General features: G+C 36.0%; 1 long non-coding RNA gene across 1 annotated transcript in view; it reads left to right on the top strand.

The window, feature by feature from the left end:
- Positions 1–11,675, top strand: part of LOC147917311 (uncharacterized) — a 51,985-nt gene extending 40,310 nt beyond the window's left edge. Inside the window, exon 3 of the long non-coding RNA XR_015551993.1 lies at positions 11,191–11,675. This is a non-coding gene — a long non-coding RNA (uncharacterized LOC147917311). The remainder of the gene's footprint in view (positions 1–11,190) is intronic.
- Positions 11,676–22,886: the final 11,211 nt, after the last annotated feature.

The raw sequence follows: 22,886 nt of genomic DNA, 5'->3' as shown, positions 1-22,886 counted from the left end.
GAATCATGTCCAATGCCATATGATTGCAGAAGACCATTCACTGGAGTTCTGGTAGTTCTCTGGCGATGATGTTGATTGTTTTGGTAAGATTGTGCAGAGTCCTGGTTATTTCCCGGAGCAGAGCATGTAAATTGTAGGAGTTCTAGTAAACTTCCTGAGTGGCCTATATGGCAGCAGCTACAGGCACAAAGGTTGCCATAAATGATCTGCTATGGTAATCAAGTTTCTTAGGTTTACTCCAAATTTCTTAGCCTCTTGTTCTAAGTCTTCTTGGGAACATTGTGAGAAAGAAAGGTCATAGATTCCTTCTAGTGCTGGAATTTTATACCTAAGCTTATAGCTGTAACACATTTTTATAGGCCTTTTGGATCACCTAGTGCCTGGAAAGCTTAAATCAGAGGTCATAGAGTAGTTAAAATGAGAGAGGAAGATAGTCTGTTTAAAGATTTGGTAAGGGCTAATAATAGTAGCTGGATAACAGGATCTAGTTCAATTAGCAGGCAGATACCAATAGACACAATTGCCGTAAACAAAATATGTCTCACTGGGGGCTATCCAAGGTTCATAAAAATCATTGTCCCATGGATTTGTATTTTAGAATTTCATATGAGCCCTGTTGATGGAGATGTTGTCGCATCTCTCAATTTTAGAGAAAGTCCCTCTCTGTTTTTCTTGTGGGTTAGGAGATTCCTTTACTATTGCATGAAAGTCAGACATGGACCAAGGCTTAAAAGTAACTAGTTGAGGAGACGGCAGTTGAAGTCATTTAGCTTCCCTTCCCCGGGTGTGAATACCAGGGGAGCAGGACCAAGATCTTGAGTAACTTTAGGAAACTGGGAAGTGTGTAAAATAGCAACAGGTTTGGGGAGAGTTGTGTAAAGACAAGGAGGGTCAGGACATGGTGTTGAGGGAGACAGGAACATGTTCAGGGGATCAGAATGAAAAGGAGAGGGAGCGTAGGGAAATGGGAGTGACTTTGAGGTTGGAATAGACCTGGGAGTAACAGTTGAGGAGAGGTGAATGTTGACATTGAATAGCTTCAGATACAGCATACTGAGATTGTTGGATGGCCTGATTAAAATCAGACTGAGAAAGCAGTTTTTCTTCTTCATACCAGGAGAAAGAAGCAAACCATTTTTTAGAGGAGATTTTGAATCAGTGGAATTCAAAGGCCCTCTGAAGATGAATCAATTTGGAGAGACTCCAAGAACTCTTGCTCTCATAAACAATGCTGCTATGAGCATTCCACACTTCTCTTCACGTGTATGAGCCAGAGTTACCCAAAACGATATATCTAGAGTACAATTTCAGAGTCATGGGAACTGGGACCTTTAACTTTCCTAGACATTGCAGATCTATTTCAAAAATGATTGTACCAGTTTTATTTTCACCTTAATAAGATTTACACTTGGTCCAGATCTTCACAACATCTAGTATTGTGAAACTTTCATATTTACTCACAAAGAGGGTTTGGGCTGTAAGACAGTCTCTCTGATTGCTTGTGGTTTTAATTTTATTTTCCAAAGAGGTTGAACTTTTTTTCTTAGATAACTTCTTAATAGTATTGCCTCTTTATACTTTCTACTATTTTTCTACAGGATCATTTATAATTTCCTTATACTTTTGTAGCAATTCTTTACTCTAAATGTGAGCCTTTGTTAGTTATAAATATTGCAAATGTCTTCTCTCAGCCAGAAAATTGTCTTTTTACTTTTTAAAACACTAAATTTTGAAAAGTAAGGTAGGCACGTTTTCAGTTTTTCATTTTATGATTTGTGGCTGTTTAAATAATCTTTGTCTACTCTAAGGTCATAGAGATATTTTTCTATATTTTCTTAAACTTAGAAAAAATGCTTTTCATGCTAAGATCACTGTGCTCTTTGAATTGATTTTTGAAATAAGAATATCTTCTACTAGAATCCAAATCTCAATCGGCAATAGTAGGTGGGGGCCCCAGAATTAATCCTCAGTTTTGACAAACCTTCTCCAACCCTGCTTCCCCTCAACATCTATAACCTTGAGACCTAAGGATTTACTCTGTCATTCTTCTTTTCCCCGTACATCAGGAAGCCCAGGATCATAGGTCATACTTTACTCCTTGGACTGTAATCCCCATATGATCCTATGCATATTCCTCTTTCTGACCCCATCTGCCACATTTCTCCATTTCCTTAACTTCCACTGTGCTATGTTAAATTCAAGGTCAAAAATAAAAACCTCCTTAATCTGTAAACTCTTCAGTGAATATTTCCCTCATCTTCTTTCTCTAGCTTCAATCTCATGTCACCAGCATTCTAACTCTACCACCACTCCTTGTTGTAGTCATCTACAACCCACCCAATCTCTCCTCCTCTCTTCTTGAATATTTTATTTCCTGGGTCACTATCCCTCTCTCCAACAATAGCCCTGTTATCATTCTCGATAATTTCAATATCCATGTAAATTGTACTTCTCGTATCCTCAACTTTCAGTTATGTGATCTAATTTCCTCCAATGATCTTTCTCTCCATCCTACCTCAGCCAGTCCATTATCACATCAATGCTTTTCCAAATCACACTCTTACTCCATTGACAGCAAATTCTTAATTCAAATAGAGGTTTAATCTGATGACATAAACACTTTTTTTCACCTCTCATCCTCCTCCCCATGAACTTCATTCTGCTTTTGCTAACTTTATTCTTTTTTGAGCATTTTACTGCATATGCTCTTCATTCTCTTGCTTCTCTATCCTTTTGCAGCATTTGTTTATGTCACACAACCTAGTTCATCTGATGACTTTCCTCATTCTTGTTTTAGTCAGCTTCACTTTCCTAAAAAACAATACAAATCACGTTACTAGTCTCACTTTAAATTAATAATTAATCACCAAAACAGGATTTTGATGCTGAGTCCATTGTCTTTTCTGTGAAATGTGAAATAGAATTTCATATTTTCTGTTCATCTTGAAGCCAGGTACTTGAGGGTTACTGTAAATATTCAATAAGAACATGATTACCCTTTGACCTTGTTCCAACACAGACACAGATGAAAAGAAGTTAATCTTGTTAATTTGCTGTTTTCTTGTTTAGTCTGAGGGGTGACTCAAGGGTCAGAAGGATTTATGAGCTTGTTTTGTAGAATAAAAGGAAGGCCTTTAAGGAAGATATGATCATCAAATAACCAACCCCCAGCTGCCCTTGATACCCAGAAGTCTGATCGCCCAAGGGCTTACCTGGAGTGAAAGAAACAGGGATTTCCTCTTTGTTTCTCCAAAACTCCTCCACCCAAGCCCCTTAGCTCTATAAAACCCCCTGCTTTCCTCTTTTGTTAAGATGGATTTGAAAGAGCCTATCCTCCCACCTTTTTGTTTTTGGCCAATTCAAATAAACCTTTCTCCATCTCCAAGCAAGGATGTCTCAGTGATTGGCTTATTGCGCATCGGGCACACAAACTTGAGAATAAGAGGTTTGGTACCAATCTTTAAAAGCTTGAATCTCCATCCCCATCCTCATTGTAAGCTGATACTATTTTATTCTAATTCACAAAGAAAACTGAAGCAATTATAAGAGAATTCCCACTTCTACTAGCTCTTCCTGTCATGATCTACCCAACAATATCTATCTGGACCCATTTACTATGACTTGTGTCTTTTTACTGAGAAGATACTGCCAAGCTCCTCATTCTTCATCACACACTCAAGGATATCATCAATACTTCCCTTTTTACTGCCTCTTCCCTATCAGCAAACAAACATATCTTTATTTCTCGCAATAAACAAACAATAATAAATTAGTTTGAACACATTTTGTCCTCTAGCTGTCACTTGTTTTTCTCTTTCCCTTAATAGCTCTACCCTTTAAAAAAAATATGTTTATACTGTCTCCAATTTGTCTCCTCCATTTTCTATAAACCCTTTTAAATAAAGCAGGCATTTATGATATCTTGCCTCAACTATCACAGTAGCATTTGACATAGTTGCTTATTTGCAGAACTTTTCTCCTTGAAAGGAGAAACTCTATTTCCTACTCCACTTTCTCTTACTACCACATTCAATACTTCTGACACTTAATTTCTGACACCAGATGTGTGGGGTTTTCCATACCAAGCAATTCTCCAATTTTTGGACAGCGTCAACTGGGTGTCCTACAATTTAACTCAATTTGGATGCTAACTGCTAGAGTTAGATCAAGTCACACAGGTTAAGACTGATCCCCACTTCAGACATCAATCACAAGTCCAGATTGTCATCTGTAATTCTGATTGGCTAAAAATCAAAAGTTCCTACAACTCCCTCATCAGGTTTCACAATTTCCTGAAATAGCTCACAGAACTCTGGAAAACAATTTACTTACTAGATTAGCAGTTTATTATAAAAGCATACAACTCAGGGACTGCCAGAAGGAAGAGATGCATAGGGTAAGTTATGTGGGAAGGAGTGCAGAGCTTCCAAGCCCTCTCCAAGCACACTACTTTCCCAGCACTTTCACATGTTCAGCAATCCAGAAGTTCTCTAAACCCCTTCAGTTAGGATTTTTATGGAGGCTTCATTACATAGGCATGATAGATTAAATCATTAGCATTGGTGATATTTTCAACCTCTAGCCCCTCTCCCATCCCTGGAGTTGAGGGATGGGGCTGAAAGTTCCAACCATCTAATTACACGGATAGTTCCCCTGGCAATAAGCCCTCATCCTGAACTTTCAGAAGTCACCTCATTAAGGTAAATTCAGGTGTGGTTGAAAAGAACTTGATATGAATAACAGAAGACTATCCTTTCACTTTTGTTGCTCTTATCACTTAGGAAATTGCAAGGCTTTTAGGAGCTTTGCGCCAGGTACAGGGACAAAAACCAAATTATATTTCTTATTATAAACCACGATATCACACTCTCTAAACCCATTCACCCATCTTCAGCATTGTTTTCTTCTTCTTCTTTTTTCCCTGTCACTCTTCTTAACACACTATTCCCACTGGCAACATCGGAATTTTGTCAATTCCCACATGTGCCATGATTGCTTGCAGCTCTTGGGCTATGGTCAAGTTAATGAATAGAATTGAGGGGTCTTTTCCCCTCTTTTCTGACTTCTGATATCCTACCAAAGATTTAAGATATTTGTTAAATATCATTTTCTCTGTGAATTATTTACTGTTTTCTCACAGGAAATTAATAATTTTGGCCTCAAAGTATTTGTAGTAGCCTTATTTGTATAACAATTACTTGAATATACTTATTCCCTTTAACAGTTTCTTGAGGACGGAGACATTGTGTTGTTAATTTTTATATCTTAACTACTTAGACCAGTATTTGGATCCTTTATGTGCTTAGCATATGTTTTAGATTGCATTTAGAATTAGGTGAGTGAGATGGCAGATTTTCTGGTAGCATCCTTGTTTTGTATAGTTTCCTAGGGAGGGTCTAGATCTATGAAATATGATTATTAACTACACTTCTAGATATATATTTAGATCAAAATCCAGATCAAACAATGTTTTTTGGTGCCTACTTTATGTGAATGACATAACCTCTCCTTCAGGTAGAACTGGATCATTACTTATTTGTTAAAGATATATGTAAAGTTCTTTCAACTTGAAAATAAAAACTTTTCGGTGTAAAAGCTTGTCTTTTCTTGCTTTAAAATACACACACACACACATACATATGAGGATTATAATGGCTCATGAATATAAAAATTATAAAATTAGTAAGACTTATTAGAAATTCAAATTTTTATACAAAATTAATGATATGAGCATATTCTCACACCTCCCTCTATCAACTCACACAGTTTTTTGGCAGCCAGGATGTCCTTTCTTTTTTTTTTCTTATTTGTGAGGAAGATCAGCCCTGAGCTAACATGTGATGCCTATCCTCCTCTTTTTTCTGAGGAAGACTGGCCCTGAGCTAACATCCGTGCACATCTTCCTCTGCTTTATATGGGAAGCCGCCACAGCATGGCTCGACAAGCAGTGCGTCGGTGCGTGCCCGGGATCCGAACCGGCGAACTCGAGGCTGCCATAGCGGAGCACGCACACTTAACCGCTTGCACCACCGGGCCGGCCCCTAGGGTGTCCTTTTTAAATTAATTAAAGACTTTTCATTTTCCACAGTACTCAATTTTCTCTGTACCATAGCCAAAAAGAAAGCTTCTGACAAAAATCCAGATTCATAATATTACATATTACAGAGCAAGAATAAAATTCTTGTATCTCAATACTGGTAGATGAAAAGAAACTCAGTGACCATCATTTCTCAAATATGTGATTTCCATGATTACCAGTCTGAGATAGAACTATTAGGACTGCAAGTAGAGACTAGATCTGGGTAATATTTCTGAATGTGTCTGAGATAGCCTGAATGTTTGTGTCCCCCTCAAATTGATATGTTGAAATCCTAACCCCTAAGATTATGGTATTGGGATGTGCAGCTTTTGGGAGGTGCTTAGGTCATGAGAGTGGAGCCCTCATGAATGGGATTAGTGAGAGACCCCACAGAGATCCCTTGTCCCTTCTGTCTTACATGGTGGAAGAAGGCAGAAAGGTGCTAGCTATGAACCAGGAAGAGGGCTCTCACCAGAACGTGACCATGCCAAAGCATGGACTTCCCAGCCTCCAGAACTGTGAAAGATAAATTTCTGTTGTTTATAAGCTACCCAGTCTGTAGTATTTTGTGAAAGCCACCTGAATGGACAAAGACAGTCTCTGTAACTATAGACTTTCAAATTTATTGCTTATTAAGTTTTTACCTCATTACTAAATTTAGGGATAGTATTGCTCCTTCTCTGGCTCCCAACTTCCTGGGTCAAAAAAAACAATGTAAGATATTTAATAGTACAGTATGGGAGCAGAATTTGCCACCCCACTATGTGTCTCTCCAGCTTGATTATTTTTAAGAACAAAAGACTAAGGAAGAAACTTTGACCTTCCCCCTAACTGTCTAAAAGAATTTAAGTTAGAAGACCTACGCCAGGAAGGAGCTATCACTATAGATGACTATCGTATAATATAAACCAGGTGTGATAGATGGGGGGAACCCAGCAAGGCCCATTTCATCCAAGTCCTCTCCATGTCTCACTGTCTCTGCAAGGCATGGCAAACATTTGTTTACCAAACATTTGCTTTTTCTTCTCCATGTGAATTGCCTCCCTCCCCTTTGAAGTCCCAAATCACTATCCCCAACATCCCCCTTTGTCTTTAGTTGAAGATGGTATGTAAGGAGGTGACTTTGGCCATTTTGGCAAGTTACTCAGTTTCCCTGGGTTTCTCCCATGTATACATATTATTAAACTTTGTTTGATTGCCTCCTGTTATTCTGTCTCATGTCAATGTAAGTCTTAGGCCACCCAGAAGAACCTACCTAGAAGAGTAGAGGAAAATTTCTTCCTCCACTCCAGTACCCACAACTTTTTGCAGTCATACATGTAATTTTCTGACTCAATCAAATATTAAGGACAAGATTATCATTCTTGTTTCATTCCATATGACTACTCATAACTCATCCAAATAGAGTGAGCTATAGATAAGACTGTGCCTTTCTTTGTACAAATGACGTGACTTTGCTATTATGCTCCTGCCCTCTTTATTTCTATATTTAAGATCCAGCTCCAATAGTTTCCTTTCCACACATAAGCTTTTGATCTCCTCTTAGAACCTGATAGCTCCAACACAGACCTTCTCAACCTGTAATGTGCATGGAATTTAACTACGGATGTTGCTAAAGTCCAAATTTGGATTAACTGTTCGGAGTCGGCCCTGAGAGTCTTCATGTCTAACAAGCTACCAAGGGATACCAACACTGTTGGTTTGAAGACAACACTGAGTACCAGAGTTCTAGCAGATTTTCTATGATCCCTTTAAAGAAAACACACATCATTCTTCATATCTTTTATCTTTCTTATCCATCCTATTTGATCGCAAGCTTCTTGAAGAGGATGAAATGACCATTCATGCTTCTATGTATATATGTTTTCTTCTCTGTCCTTTAAATTCTTAGCAAGTATTTCAATGTTAGCAGTTCCTCACTAAATATCACTTGCAGATTGAATGGATATTTCAGTAGTGTGAATGACTGGGGAGGTCTCAAAACAGGCACCCAACTATCTCATGTTTGTAGGTTTTATGTGGCTCTGTATGATCGGGAGAGAGTAACAATTTATTTTTGTGAGGAATGGAAGTTAATGAAATCAATATAGTTTGAAAAGGTAGGTATGTCTGAGGGAAAGAAAAACAATGAAAGAAGAGCCGAATAGGCAGTGCATGTGGCAAGGCATACCTTTACAATTTGGATTTGCCTACATGAGAACAAAATAAAGAAGCAAAAAAATAAGAACAAAAATTTGGGTTTTAGTATCTCCAGACTTTTGATAGACGTGAGAATCCTTGTAAAAGCTATAGGTGTGACCAACTCTGAACAAGAAAGAGGACCTAGTAGCCCTACTCAGAGAATCATTCCTAAGAAAAATGTTTTTAGCCTCCTAATGAAATAAACATCTATAGCCACATATATAGTAATTTCAGACAAAGGAAGCAGACATAGTGAATTAATAATATAGAAATTAACTTGAATGCAAGCATCTTAAGTATAACAAAGATCTTCATACCTCTTAATTTGAAATACAGCTGAAGTGAAGTGACTTCTTAAAAAGATGAAGGACCTGCTAAGATAAGTCATTTATTTTTCATGGATTGTTGGTGCCAAAACATAAATACTGAGATCATCTCGACCTGCGCAGGGCCTTTGTACTCTATGCCTATGCATGAGTCCCTATCAGAGGACTGGGAATTTGCCAAGCCTCATATAAAACTTCAATGACTTTTAAGGCCACTCAGGCCATTCCATCTACTCAAAAATGAAATTAGGCTTCTTTTTATAGACTTGAAACCACCTAAATTTGACCTCTATCTAGCACATCTTTAACCATCAGAATCATCAACACTTTGAGTAAGGGGTAGGAAGTTTAAAGTCAGTCACCAGAATATATCATTTGTAAGGTCTTTTATCAAGGTTTCTCAAATAAATTGGTTTTGCAAATGCATTTAGAGAGAAATAATTAACTTTGAGGGTCACAAAGAGAAGAGAATATGTATGTAGGCAATATGAGATTTTCTTTTCCTATCATCCATTTTTTTTTTCTCTTTCTGTTCACTTACTAAATATGGAGAAAGTCTCTTTCATAAGACAGGTAAAGAGACAGATATTCTGTTAAAGAAATTAATCAAAATTATACTCTGATAATTTACCAATATTAGCTAGGAAAATATAAATATTTGCTCATAGGAGTTTTACTCTGAAGATTCTGAAGTCCTTAAGTCTCATCCAGCAGGTCATAGAAGCTTAAAGATGTGATGTTTTCGGTACTGTAGGTGCTGGGAAAGGGAAGGGGTAGAAAAAGAAAGAGGACTTACTGGAGAATACGAGAGTTTAAGAGACCAGAGAGAAAGGAAAATTAATGATGCAAATCCCAGGTAATTTCCATATGTTCTTGATGGGAAAAGTACAAAATGCTTTATACATGAGACTCTGGGTGGCCTATGAGCAGCTAATAGTAGATATATTATTGGTGTATGCTTCACGCTTCTTCCCAAACCTTTTGGGTATAATTAAAGGTTTATGTCATATTGGAAATAGCTGCCAACTTTGGTCTATTTCTCCAAATTGACCACTGAGAAATGGAGATGTCATCAATCTTTAGAAGGCCACCTTTCTGAACTTGGAAGGATTGCAGAGCAGCAATAGTATTACAGTTCTGTATTCTCCTCTTCCTTTTTCTCTCTAATGGGAACAGTCCCAGAATGGAGCTTAAAGTAGAACCAATGAGGGACCAAGTGGCAAACCCTAATGGACATTCTTAGTGTCAGGGGAACTTAGGGACATCTCAGGACAGGCACCTATCTGGACACTTCCCAGGCTTCCCATATCCCTCTAGGGTTAGGGCAGTCATTCTCTACACAAAACGAGCATCAACTAAATGTGAAGAGGTAATTTAGGAAAGAAAGATAAAAATGGATTTATTGTTTTGTGGAGAAAACAATAAAATCATGGTGGTTCTACCGTTACCTTTCCAAATAACTTAACTTAAAACTGCTAAATGTTACTAGATGTATAAACAAGAAAAATGAAATGAATTATTGAAAATATAGGGATAATATGATCAAGTTAATTACATTATTTGAAATAAAAAATTATAAGAAAGTTACTTTGGTTTCTCAATATGATCCTTGTGTTGTATATACTGGTCAAGTTGACTAAATATTTGCTAGTACACTTTGCTATGTGCAGACACAGTGTGTGTTTTATATCATCTTTAATGACATCGTGCATTTTGAAAACTATTCCTTCTATATGTTGCTAGTAATACTTTTGCATAAAGAGACATTCATTCTAAGTCTCTTCTACAAGACTTTTCAAGTATTTTGTTTTTGTTTTCTGAGACTCTTCTTGGTCCTTATGTCTGATGCTATATTCAAATTAATTCCCTGTCCTCCCAGCAACACAGACACAATTTGAAGAGTGAATCATCCTCCACCTGTGATATCAAATAACATGCTTATTTAAATCCATCTTTTAAGAGTAGCAACAGTGGCACTAGCAACATAAACACCAATACCATTCAAGATTACAATAGATAGCACCAGAGAACCCAGAACATACTGTGACTTTTGTTATTACAAAGTTATCCACAAATGGATGACAATTACCAGCTATTTTAACAGAGGGGCATCCTGAAGTACAAACATTGTTGGCTAGAGCCCAGTTTTTCAGTGTATCTAGCAGAGAAGAAAGGTTATTAATCATACCGGATGTTATATTCTTTGCCTTTTATTATGTGCCGGGCACTAAATTAATGCATCAAGTAGATCATCGTGTTTATTTCTAATGAAAAAAAAACTGATGGAGTAGATACCATTATAGGACTTTTATATATGAGGAAACTGAGGCTTAAGAAAACCAGCTACTCAGATTCAGTCTCATAGCTACTGAGTAAAAAAGTTGAAATAATATCTAACTCTGACTCCCTAATTTCCAGTTATGCTTACTAACTGTGGTGATCATTACGTCCTGTCCATCCAGCATACATTCCAATATTTAAGGTAATGCTTAGGAGATATAGTAAGAGCAATGCTATAATGAAAGACAAAATTTTTTAAAAATGATTCTTTTCCTCAAAAGCTAGCCAAGGTAATGGTTTCTTTCTCCTCTCCCTCCTCCACAGGCATGAATTGAAATGTCTCTACTCTTACCATCCAGCTGTGAAACTGGACAGAATTGCATGAATAACAACCAGCCTTCGCAGAAGAAAAGGGCATGTCCTCAGAAGGAGAAATAAAAAAGTTGGTGTACTTGAAGGGCGTAGGAGAGAGAATAAAGACATTATCCTAAGGGAAGAAGTTTCCTAAATGTCCAGGAGTGTTCATTGGATGTATAGTTCTGAGTCTGGAACGACCACTCTCATGTTAACTAAGCCGCTGAGCATTCTGTGGGATAGAGTTGCCTCTCTCAGTTCTCAAGCCTCCTGGATTTTAATACCGGTTGGCAAAGATAACTTGAATTAAAATACAATGTTGATATTTAATATGAAGACTGTGTGTATGTCTGATAACCCAACAGAAAACAAACAGTAAATATTTTTGGCAAAGAACTGTACTACTCTTGACTTCACACAGATGTTGTTATATCTTAAACATTTATTTCCACAGTCTAGACTAAAGATGGAAGGAAAATCTCTTACTGGTTTAATTGAGATCATTATTTCTATTAATTCCACGTTTACATTTAAATTAAATTTAAGTTAAGAAGCCTCATTTACTTGCACGTGATACATCCTCCATTTGAGGTAATGTGAGGTAATAAATCTCTCAAAGTTAACTTTATCTTTCTTTCAAGGATCTTAGAATGTTTCAAAACACTGTTTCATTTAAAAACCATCTGCTAAATATCTAACATATGTGTACCCAGGAAAATACTAGGTACTAGATAAATAAAATTGCTTAATAGGAGAGAAAAATAAATATACTAACGTTTAAGCATAATGATTGCTCAGATAGGATTAGCCCTGGATGATATGAGGGTGCATATGCATGAGGGCACTTAATCTAGCTGTCACGAGGCTTCCAGAAAGAAGTTGTGGAACTGTAAGCACTCTAACATGGTGAAAGCATGAGTTTACAGAAGGGGATTGGGGTTTTTAGGAGGGAGTTGGGGTGCTGAGAGATGAAATTTAAAAGTTAGGTGGGGGTCAGGTTATGAATGTCCTTATATGCAAAATTAAGGGGTTTGGAATTTGTCCTAAGTGCTATTGGAGCCACTGAAAGATTTTTGGCAGGGAAAAGAAGTGTCTAAATTTGTATTTTAGATAGATTTATCCATCATGTCTTTGGAATACATTTTGGAAACCAGAGATTGGAAGGAGGCTGATTAGGAAATGATGCAGGTTTGATCAGTTCAAGACACATAAAGCTGGTAGAATCAACAGAGTAGAATGATTGACTGAGAGTAAGAGGTAAAGAGTGGGGAGTTAAGGATGACATTAGGGTCCCTAGTCTGGACTACTGGCAGATAGCAGTACTACTAACCAAGATGTGTAATACATACATGAGGATCGGTACATTCGGGTGGAGGCTTTGGAAAGGTGTGTATTTATTATTTGACTGTTCACCATCCTCTCTGAGTATGTTTAGTTTAGGTAGAATATGATGCCTTGGCTGGACACGTGGCTCTTGCAAGCCAGTCTAACAGGGAAAAGAAGATGATGTTTTGGATGTCCAGGTATTAATGTCAACTTAGAACCTGGGCTTAATTGTTCTTATGATGTCTGAGTAACCATTCCCCTCTCTCTCCAATATTTAGTCACTTGAGTAAATGGGTATAAGCTCATTCCAAAGTGAAAAAAAAAAAACTGTGTGAATTATTATGGTAGATTCTTGTCACAGTATTGCAGAGTCCTTCCTCCTTGGGACATGACCACTCTTTGGGTCCAGGAACTGAGCAAGAAATTGTGGCTTTTTATTGTAATAACTGCCTTCAATCTTCTGTTTTTCACCATTATAATTTTCTGGCTATAGAGGTAAATATATACTCTTGTTGACTGCTTGTATATCTTACCCATAGAGGTACCATAGTTTATTAACCATCTTTACAAGTGCCTGTAGATCAAGCCCCATTGGCTGCTTCTTCAATTTTGCAGGTCATTATGGTAATTGAAGCCTACTAACTTTGGCCGTTGAATCTTTATTACTCCAGGATCAGACCTTCCATGTGGATGTTAATGAGCCCACCTCTATGACCACTTCTCCTACCATCAAACCTGGTCTGCAAAGGATAGCCACAATTGAATTTCTTAGTAAATCTGGTGCTCCTCTTACCTGTATATTCTTAATGGCTTTGGTGAAAGATGTGTGCTCTGGGCCCGCCTGTAGGACATTACCTTGGAAAGGGAGCACTGGCCTCACATAAATATATGTATTTCTGCATTCCTATTTCCTTCAGCTTCTTTGTATTCCTACCTCTACTATTTGCCAAAGCATCTCAGACATTTCCACATTGTTAATCAAAAGCCATAGCGTATTTTTGGCTTCTAAGAGCCACACTAACAATAACTTTGCCCTAGTCACTGAAAAAAAATCCCTTGTCCTAAGACAGTATCCTGAACTCAATAAATTCTTGTTTATCCAACTTTATACTTTAGTTCCCTTGATGGAGAAACTCAATAATACATTCCCAAAGCACTTCTCTGGCTCCTACTAGTAAATGACAGCTAATTGTTGCAGGTCTTTCAATGTGTAGTCCCTTTCTTCTCTCACTAGGCCCTGGACTTCTCCAACTAGGCTATGATGGAATAGTTACCTATTTATTGTCTAATCAGCCAGAAGAGACAGTAAGGACAGTTCCTGAGTACGAGGAGACCTATTGCCTTGCATAAAGAATGCCTCTGCAGCATCTTCTATCTTGGAAGAGGTGCTAACTCTTACTGGGGAATAACAGGCCACCTCGGTAACCCCAGAAGGTTCAGAGGATAGCAGAGTCAACATTCTCAGGATTATTCATCCAAATTTCTTCACGTCATGTTTCAGAGTTCTAGGTTTTTCACGATGCAGGCTTGACCTTTGTGAAGGAGGGAAGAAAACACAGAAGGAATAATTTAGAGTGCAGTACAGTTCAATGAAAGTTTTGCCAAGGCTTAAGGGGACACCTCAAACCAAAGTCAGCCATCAGAAGAGTTGCATATCTCCTGACAATAGGCCTGCCTAAATATTCCTGCCATGCTCAATATTTTCTCAGTAATTGTCATTGAAAGCATGGCCTCACACAAACATGATGATATATTTCAGCATCTGGGGCAGTTGGTCAATTAAACTGGTCAAGTTGGAGACATGAGAGGTACATTTTCATGGCTGCTACACATGAGGAAATAGGGGACCAATGGAATAAAGATAGAGACGGACAGAAAAAATAAGATGAACGGAGATGAGTTTTTGTGACATGATGGGTTTGGCTGATATGAAGTTTCATGACAAAAGCAGCAGCAGCAACAACAAAAAATTATCTAAATTTACTTTCATTTATGTGTAGATCTCAGGAAACTAGGTTGTATTAGAGGCTTGATATGGCGCAGAAGATTGCCTGCTCTATCAGCTGAAAGAATGGCAGGTGTTGGAAGTACAAATACAGTAATATACTAAAAAAGTGGCCTATTTCATTCTAAACAGATTCAAGTTACAAGGCAAGAAGGTACTAGGATAGTGAGCTTTCTTATGTTTCATTTATTTGAGTTAGGTTTGATTTACAGAACTACAATAAAAATTAGGTAATCACTTTTATTAGAATGAAGTATTTACTTCCATAAGAATTCTAATTTTGAGGCCCAGTTATCATATTTTTGTAGATAATCTATTTCTGAATATTATTAATAAACTCTCTGCTGATATCTGTGGGTCATCTTGACATCATGCTAACAGTTGTAAAACATGGTGCCCTTCCTGATCTTGAGTTTAATATTGAATTAAATGTCATTTTCTTTAAAACACATTTCTCACTATGAGAAATCGTATGGATTTTAAATCTTGCATCATGCAGATTTTTGATAAAATGAATTATTTCAGCATCTTGAGGAATATATCTTAGTAACTTTATACTTTAATAATAATTAACACCAAAATAGCAACAAACCCTGAAATTTGCCATTACTACTATGTCTCTTCTTCTAGGTATATTTCAGACTCAAGTAATACATTTTACATTAATCATTTCAGACTCTTGGGAAGTGCTGTGAATATCCACCCTCTCCAGTAAGGACATTGGCAAAAAGTTCCTGCCATTTTCTCCACCTCTTAACTCAATACAACCACCCAGAAGACTTAGTAATAAGAATGACTGATGAAAGTTTGACATGTATGAGTTTACTTTCGAGGGGGAAGACAGTGTTAAAGATTGTTTACCATCAGCCTCTCAGCTCTTGTCTGTCGTCTCTCTTTCTCTCTTTCTCTCTACCTAATCTCCAAATCCAACTCAAGCCATGCTTCTGTCACATGGACTTTCTTAGCCATAGCAGAGAAGTTATGCGCATCTGATGGCCTTAAATTCAAGAGAAGAGTGAAATTCTGCTTCTAGAATTTCTTCATGACGGTGTAACAGGGACCAGAATTATCTTTTCACTATAACAACCAGAATACCAGAAGAAATATGGGAAACAACTATTTTCAGACATTGGAAAACAGGTAGGTCAGGACTAAACTCTAAGAGAAGGCAAACAATTGATATGAGCCCTACAATCTCTCCAGTTTACTCTCTAGAGGCCATTTCTAGGCTTCAGTGTAAGGCTACGTAACACAAACATTGCCTGGTGGTCTTTTTGAGTTGAGGAGATGGATATTGAATCTCAGAAAGGCAAAAAAACTTAGAATTTTTAAAGCATAGTGCCAGAGAGGAAAGAATTTCACAGAGAAATCTCTGGAAATCTGAAGAAATGAATCCCCTTAAATATTTGGTTGAATATTGATCTGTACATGTGTGGAGTAAAACTCTGAAATGCTAGCAAAGGGGCACCGGAAAACAGTAGATCAAAGAATTCCTAGAAATAACAAGGGCTGGAAATAGTTTATATTCTCACTAGCCAGAATGGAAGGACCTCACAATATACGGAGGAGTAGGAAGAGCCCTCAAGAGCTCTAGCCTAAGCAGTGGCTAGATTCAGACTAATGGCTCCTCCTGTGGCAGTTTAATAAACTTCATAGTGAGACTCAAAAGAATAAAACTGATCATGTGATCAACAAAACTGATCACACTTAACTGTGTGCCAAAATAACATCAAACACTTCTCAGAGGAATACAACAAAATCCAGCACACAAAATGTAAACTTTTAAATGGCTAGCATTTAACGAAAAATTTCCAGGTATTTCAGGAAGCAGAAAATATAATCCATAACTAGAAGAAAAATTAATCAATAGAAAAAGATCCAGAAATGACAAAGACAATGGAATAGTAACAAGGTTTTTAAACAGCCACTATAACTATACTCCACATACATAAGAATGTAGAGGAAAACATGATTATGAAGAAATGAGGCATAGAAGATACAAAAAAAGACCAATAAATTTGGATCTAAAAATGAAACAATATTTGAAATAAAAAATAAATACTGAATCCATTTGTACACACTGAGGGAAAAAAATAACACAATTCTATACAATGCTTGGGTCCAAGAAAAATATCACAAGAGAAATTAGAAAATGTTTTAGATGAATGAGAATAAAAATACAACATATTAGTATTTGTGGGATGCAGCTAAAGCAATACTTACCAAAAAGGTTTATAAAATTGTTTGCTTATATTACAAAAGAAAAAAGAGTTCAAATCAATGATCTAAGTTTCCACATTAAAAAACTAGAAAAAGAAGAATGAATTCTATCCAAAGCAAGCAGAAAGAAGGAAATACTAAAAATAACAACAAAAAAATAGAGAAAATCAATGGAACCAATAGTCGATTCTTTGGAAATATTAATAAATGTGATAAACTCTAGCCAGACTAATCATGGAAAGAAAGAAGAAATCAGTTTGGAGATGATTCTTCATGGATATCTTACATTTCTACACATCTTCTTATTAATAATGAGAAAAAGCATTAACAGATTTTGTTTCAGACTATTTTTTAAAGATGTTTGTATAGCAAAGAGCCCTGAAAGATAGAGGTGGTGTCTCCCTCCAGAGCAGAGGGCAGATGTGCTTGCTGCCCAAGATAATAAAGATAATGTGTCCCTCTAGAGTAAATGTTGGGCAAGTTTTCCAGTAGTCCTTTTGAAAAGACTGTGAGTTCCTGAGCTTGGGGTTCCTCAGTTACGATGCAAACTCACTACGTGTACAGCATCCACTTTAGCCACTCCGCATTGCCCCTATTGGAGTTGGGGGACAAGGCAAACTGATAAGATAAAGAGCTCCGTCTCTGATGTAGGAGTTCCCTGTCTTCTGCCAGCATCTATGAAACTGTGGAAAGCTAACCAGTAACAACAATGAAAGCATGGACATCACTACATATTGTACAGATATCAAAGTATTATAGGAAGATGTTATGAGCAACTTTAGGCCAAAGATTCAAAAACTGACATCAAATGGAATAATTTTTTGAAAGACGGAAATTACCAAACTTCATTCAAGAAAAACTAGATAAACTGAATTATTCTAGATATCTGAATTACCATACATCTTTAATAAAAGAAACTGTATTCTGAAATAAAACACTCCTGCAATGAAAACCCCAGGCCTGCCTAGATGGCTTCACTGGTGAATTAACTAAACATTTAAGAAGGAAATAACACGATTTTACACAAACTCTCCTGAAAAGTAAAAGAAGGTAAAGCATTTTCCCATTCATTTTTTGAGGCCAATACTAAACCCAGACAAAGACATTAACAAGAAAACAAAACAAAACAAAATATTATAGAACAATTTTCCTCATGAACATAGGTGCAACAATTCTTAGCAATATTTTACCAAAGCAAATCTAGTAATATATAAAATTGATAAGACATCATGACCAAGTTTGTTCATCTCAGAATGAAAAGTTGTCTGGACATGTGAAAAACAAATATAGGTCATTCAATATAACAGACTAAAATAGGAAAATTATATGATATTATTATCAGACACAAAACAGTCACATGATAAAATTCAACATTCCTTCAGGATAAAAATTCTGAGCTAATTAGGAATAAATACTAACTTCCTTAGCTTTCTAAAGAGATCTATGAAAAACTTAGGACTAATATCCTACTTAATTGTGAAAGGGTGAATGTTTTCCCCCAGGATTGGGAGCAGACAAAGATAATGTCTGTTATCACTTTTATTCAACATCGACCTGAAGGTCTAACAGAGTTAAGTGCAATAATACAAGGGGAAAAGAGTAGGAATTTTTCTTTTAATTTCATGTTTAATCAGCTTTCTCAAAACCAACCTTTCCTCCATAAGTATAATGCTATCCATTGCCCCATTTGCCTCATCGTGTCCATTCTGAATGGCATCAAAATCTATAGTTGAGAAGTGATTTATGAATTGTTTCAATCAGGATCGGCTAGATTATGCTGTACCAATTACCAAGCCCAAAATTTCATTGCCAACGTTTTATTTCTTATTTACCCCATATGTCCGTCATGAGTCATTGGTGAAGTGTCTGATGATTATATTTGTCCAGAAAACCAAACTGATGGAAGAGCTGACATTTCAAATATTATCCATAATCATGCCAGAGAAAAATAATGCATTCTGGACTGTCTTACACCTGCTATTAAACTGTAGGCCTGCAAGTAACATATGCAACTCCTACCCCCAACTCTTGGTTGAAAACTAGTCACAGGGCCTTACTCAAACAAAAGAAGGTCAGGAAGTTCTCTGAAGAGGGAGTATGAGAAATATTTATTAAATATCTTAATGACTATGTTATTAAGCTTTTCCAAGTAACCAGCTAAATACATTCAGATTATCATCTAAAACAACTTTATACGTACAAAAATCAATTTTTAAAATATCTATAATTCTTAACTGGTAAATGCATAAGATACAAACAGTATTTTAGTTAAACTATGCTTATTATTTTTCTGATAGTTCTATTTATTCTAAGTTTAATGTATAATTCCTCATCATTTACTCACATAAAACAGGCCTGGTCTCATATTAAATATTTTAATTTTGCATGTGAATTTTTGTGATTTCATGTATTGCATAAGATGGTAAGCTATGGGGGCTGGCCCGGTGGCGAGTGCACGTGCTCCGCTGCTGGTGGCCCAGGTTCGGATCCTGGGCGCGCACCGATGCACCACTTGTCAGGCCATGCTGTGGCGGCATCCATATAAAGTGGAGGAAGATGGGCACAGATATTAGCTCAGGGCCAGTCTTCCCTACCAAAAAGAAGAGGATTGGCATGGATGTTAGCTCAGGGCTGATCTACCTCAGAAAAAAAAAGATGGCAAGCTATGGACTAGATGAACCTAAACCAATAGTATTAACGTTTTTATTTTATGATGAAAAATTAATATTAATACGCATATACATGTATATATACACATATATGTCTATATAGACGTATATAATATATACGTCTATATATATGTATATATGTCTATATAGACGTATATATGTATATATGGTAAATGTTAATGACAAAAGAACTTTTCCTTTGATTTTTTGTCTGATACTTATTTTCCTCAATTATATCATTCAGGTATTTTTTAGTATATATTAAAATTTGGGGGATATGTAGTGATTAACTTAACTATAATAATTTCCTGTTTATGTCATGGATATAAACACACATTAATCAACGATTAGTTTATAAAAATATTCATGTGTGAATATGTCAGAATTCTGATGCTGCTGAGCTACTCAGCACCATTTACGACTACCAAACGTAACAAATATAATCTTCATGGTTAATTTAGTTTTAACTACTTTATATATGAAAGAGACTTGCCTAAGAAAAATACACTGACCGTTTCTGCCATGTCACATGCAATTTATTTTCTACTTTTATATGCATAACTCTATGTACATATGTCGCAGCTTAGGTTTCTTCAGGATTAGAAGATTAATACCATTATCAAATGTTTTCAATTAATTCCTGAACCCTCATTTGCTTGCATGGCAACACTATTCACTCTCTCTATATATGTATACATACATGTGTATATGTATGTACATGTATGCATGTATTTATGTGTATGTATGTGCTTGTGTATATCTTTATTTTCCACCATTTAGGAGTAAAAGAGAAACAAGTGAAAAGGAACGATAACTGGGCAAAAGGAATACTAGAGGAAACAAAGAGCAGTTAAAAGGAGAAAGTCAGAAAGATTCATCTTGTGTCCTCTCATCAAATGATTTGAAAAAAATCTGTTTACCAAGTTAAACCTAAACAAAGCTTTCCAAATTAACATGACAAAATTAAACCAGGTAACACAAACTGGGTTTAATTTTGGTCTATGCAATATGAAACAATGTGTAAATTTTTAATTATTTTTTGATGGCGTGCACATGATTTAAGATCATTAAATGATAGATAATTTCTGGTTAATAATATCTTAATTTATGGACACAAAGACACATACTTTTCAATTACTTACATGGTGTTTGTACGTAGTATTTGTAATATATAATGTGAAATAAAATTAATCTCATATATAAAAAATTACATGAATATTTTTGAGATAATATAAAATGTTGGAGAGAAATAGTTCTTCAACTTCATATCACTTCTTTCTTTGTCTCCTTTCAGTAATGTATACCTTTATATATTTTTGCTTATTATCTTAACTTTGCACACAGATGCTTATTATTACCAAAGGCAGGAGAACATGGCTATTTCTTGATGTTACTGTTTAAGCCATGGAACCATAAATTTTATTCAAGTCATGCAGCAACAATAAATACAACCACATTGTTCAGAAATTGTACATATACCTGTCTGTAGTTGTATCTAAATCTGAGATGATTATTTTAAATTTTCTTGGGTTATTTGTAAAAACTACTCATGTTGGGGGAGTGGTCAATGGATGGGCTGACATTATCAACAAGTTTATAAATATATTCTTTGGTAATTATATTTTAATATGAATATAGTCATCTTTGATCCATAGTTTTCAAATGATTCAAAAATGAAAATTACAGAGTTTACAGAAACTGCAGAGATTATGAAAGCAGTCACTTTCTATTCAGTGTGAACCTCAGATCCAGGACCAAAGCATAACTCTCTAGTATTCCCTGATTTTCATGTGGTGGTGTCTGCACTTACTGTGCCCTAGACAATGTTGTAAGGTATAAACTTATGGAGGATGTCAAATGAATTCCCCTCTGTGAAGTAGAGGACATTACACACATATAGTACCTTCTCTTTCCTCCCTTCCTTCTTCCTCTAGTAGCTATTTATTTATTGTTTTAGTTTTTCTATTGGTTGATTTTGTAATTTAAGTAACTACAACCATATTTTTAAATCACGCGTATGATTGCCTGTGTGCACTAGTGCATCTGTATGTATATAAAGAAATCTCAACCTTTTGAAAATTGAAAGTAGATTTCCAAGGTGTTTTACATTCTCAAATGTTCGTAAATGAAGCAATTCATACGCGGGTGTAAAAATCAGCGATGTCAAACAGCAAAATATCTGATTGGGAAGAGAAGGAAGCTTTGAAATCTTCCTGTGACTGGACAAGGTTGCATATCTGCAGCTCACCCAGCTGTCCAGCATGTGTGATGAGACCTTTCTTGCTCTTCTAGTGAAACTGAAAGCAGCTTTTCCACACATGAGGGGTGAGAAAATGGACAATGTGAAGAAGGTATCTTAGCGTTTTCATCCTAGTGAGCCAGTGAGCAGGCAACTAAAGCTTTTTACCCCAGAGATAATCTGCACAGAAAGGCTTTACCACCATCTTTTCCAGAAGCATCAGATTTTACCCTGACAGAGGACGGTAGAAGAATACCATGTGCTATGTTCGTAACTTTTTTGAAAAAAATAATCATTTTATTGAGTAAAAAAATATTGATTAATAAATTTGCATTTTTCACGATTTGGGGCATGAATATTTCAAGGAGGACAAAAATGAATTTGGTTAAAAATTAAACATTATGTTGTTTTAGACTAGACTCCAAAAAAAAATCTGTATTATAAAACTGGAATAACCTTCGCTTGCCACCCACATTGATCATGAATTAGATCAATGTTATGTGGCTTATCTACAGAAAAGATGCAGTTTACTGGGACATCCTTCCATTATGTGGTATAAATATAACCCATAATATATGTGTTTCACATATCCTAAAACATATATATATGCCTTCGTTTTCCTTGATGGAAAATCTTTGGAAAAATAGTAGCTCCTTCAAATTAGTGAGTAAACAAGACCATTACATCAAAAGAGATTGTGCTCATTTACTCTGACAAGTGTAGCAGTTTAAATTATTTACAGTTCCACTCTGAATGAATTTAGTAAATGCCCTATAGTGCATTTTGTAAATTCAGTGGGGTCTCAGTAACTTCTTTATTAATTACATTTATAAATTACCATCCTTACAAAAGCCCCAGAGCACGTAATTGATACATTTATTTAAATATTTAGCAACTCAGAAGATATTGCATTTTATATACAGACAAATTTAACTAGAAATATAGATTCTTTCTCTTGGTGAAGGAGTAATAATATATTAGGAAGGAGTTATAAAAATAAAGAAATACCTTAGAATTTCTCCTAATTGTGGTAGAAGTTAGTTATGCCTTCTAAGGCTTTCTCATCTTCCTTCAGGAAAGATGTGGTCATAGACACCATGAAAACAATAATCAATACTTTGTCAACCTCTGAGAAGAATTATTTCTAGTTATGGTAAGTCTGATAAATTATCTCATATTACTATATTTCATTAGAGTAATAGCTAAC

Source organism: Ceratotherium simum, chromosome 4, assembly GCF_057802395.1.
Source record: "Ceratotherium simum simum isolate JZ-2026a chromosome 4, ASM5780239v1, whole genome shotgun sequence".
NCBI classification, from domain to species: domain Eukaryota; kingdom Metazoa; phylum Chordata; class Mammalia; order Perissodactyla; family Rhinocerotidae; genus Ceratotherium; species Ceratotherium simum.
The sequence above is the reverse complement of the archived record's forward strand: the minus strand, read 5'-3'. Positions and strand labels throughout refer to the sequence as shown.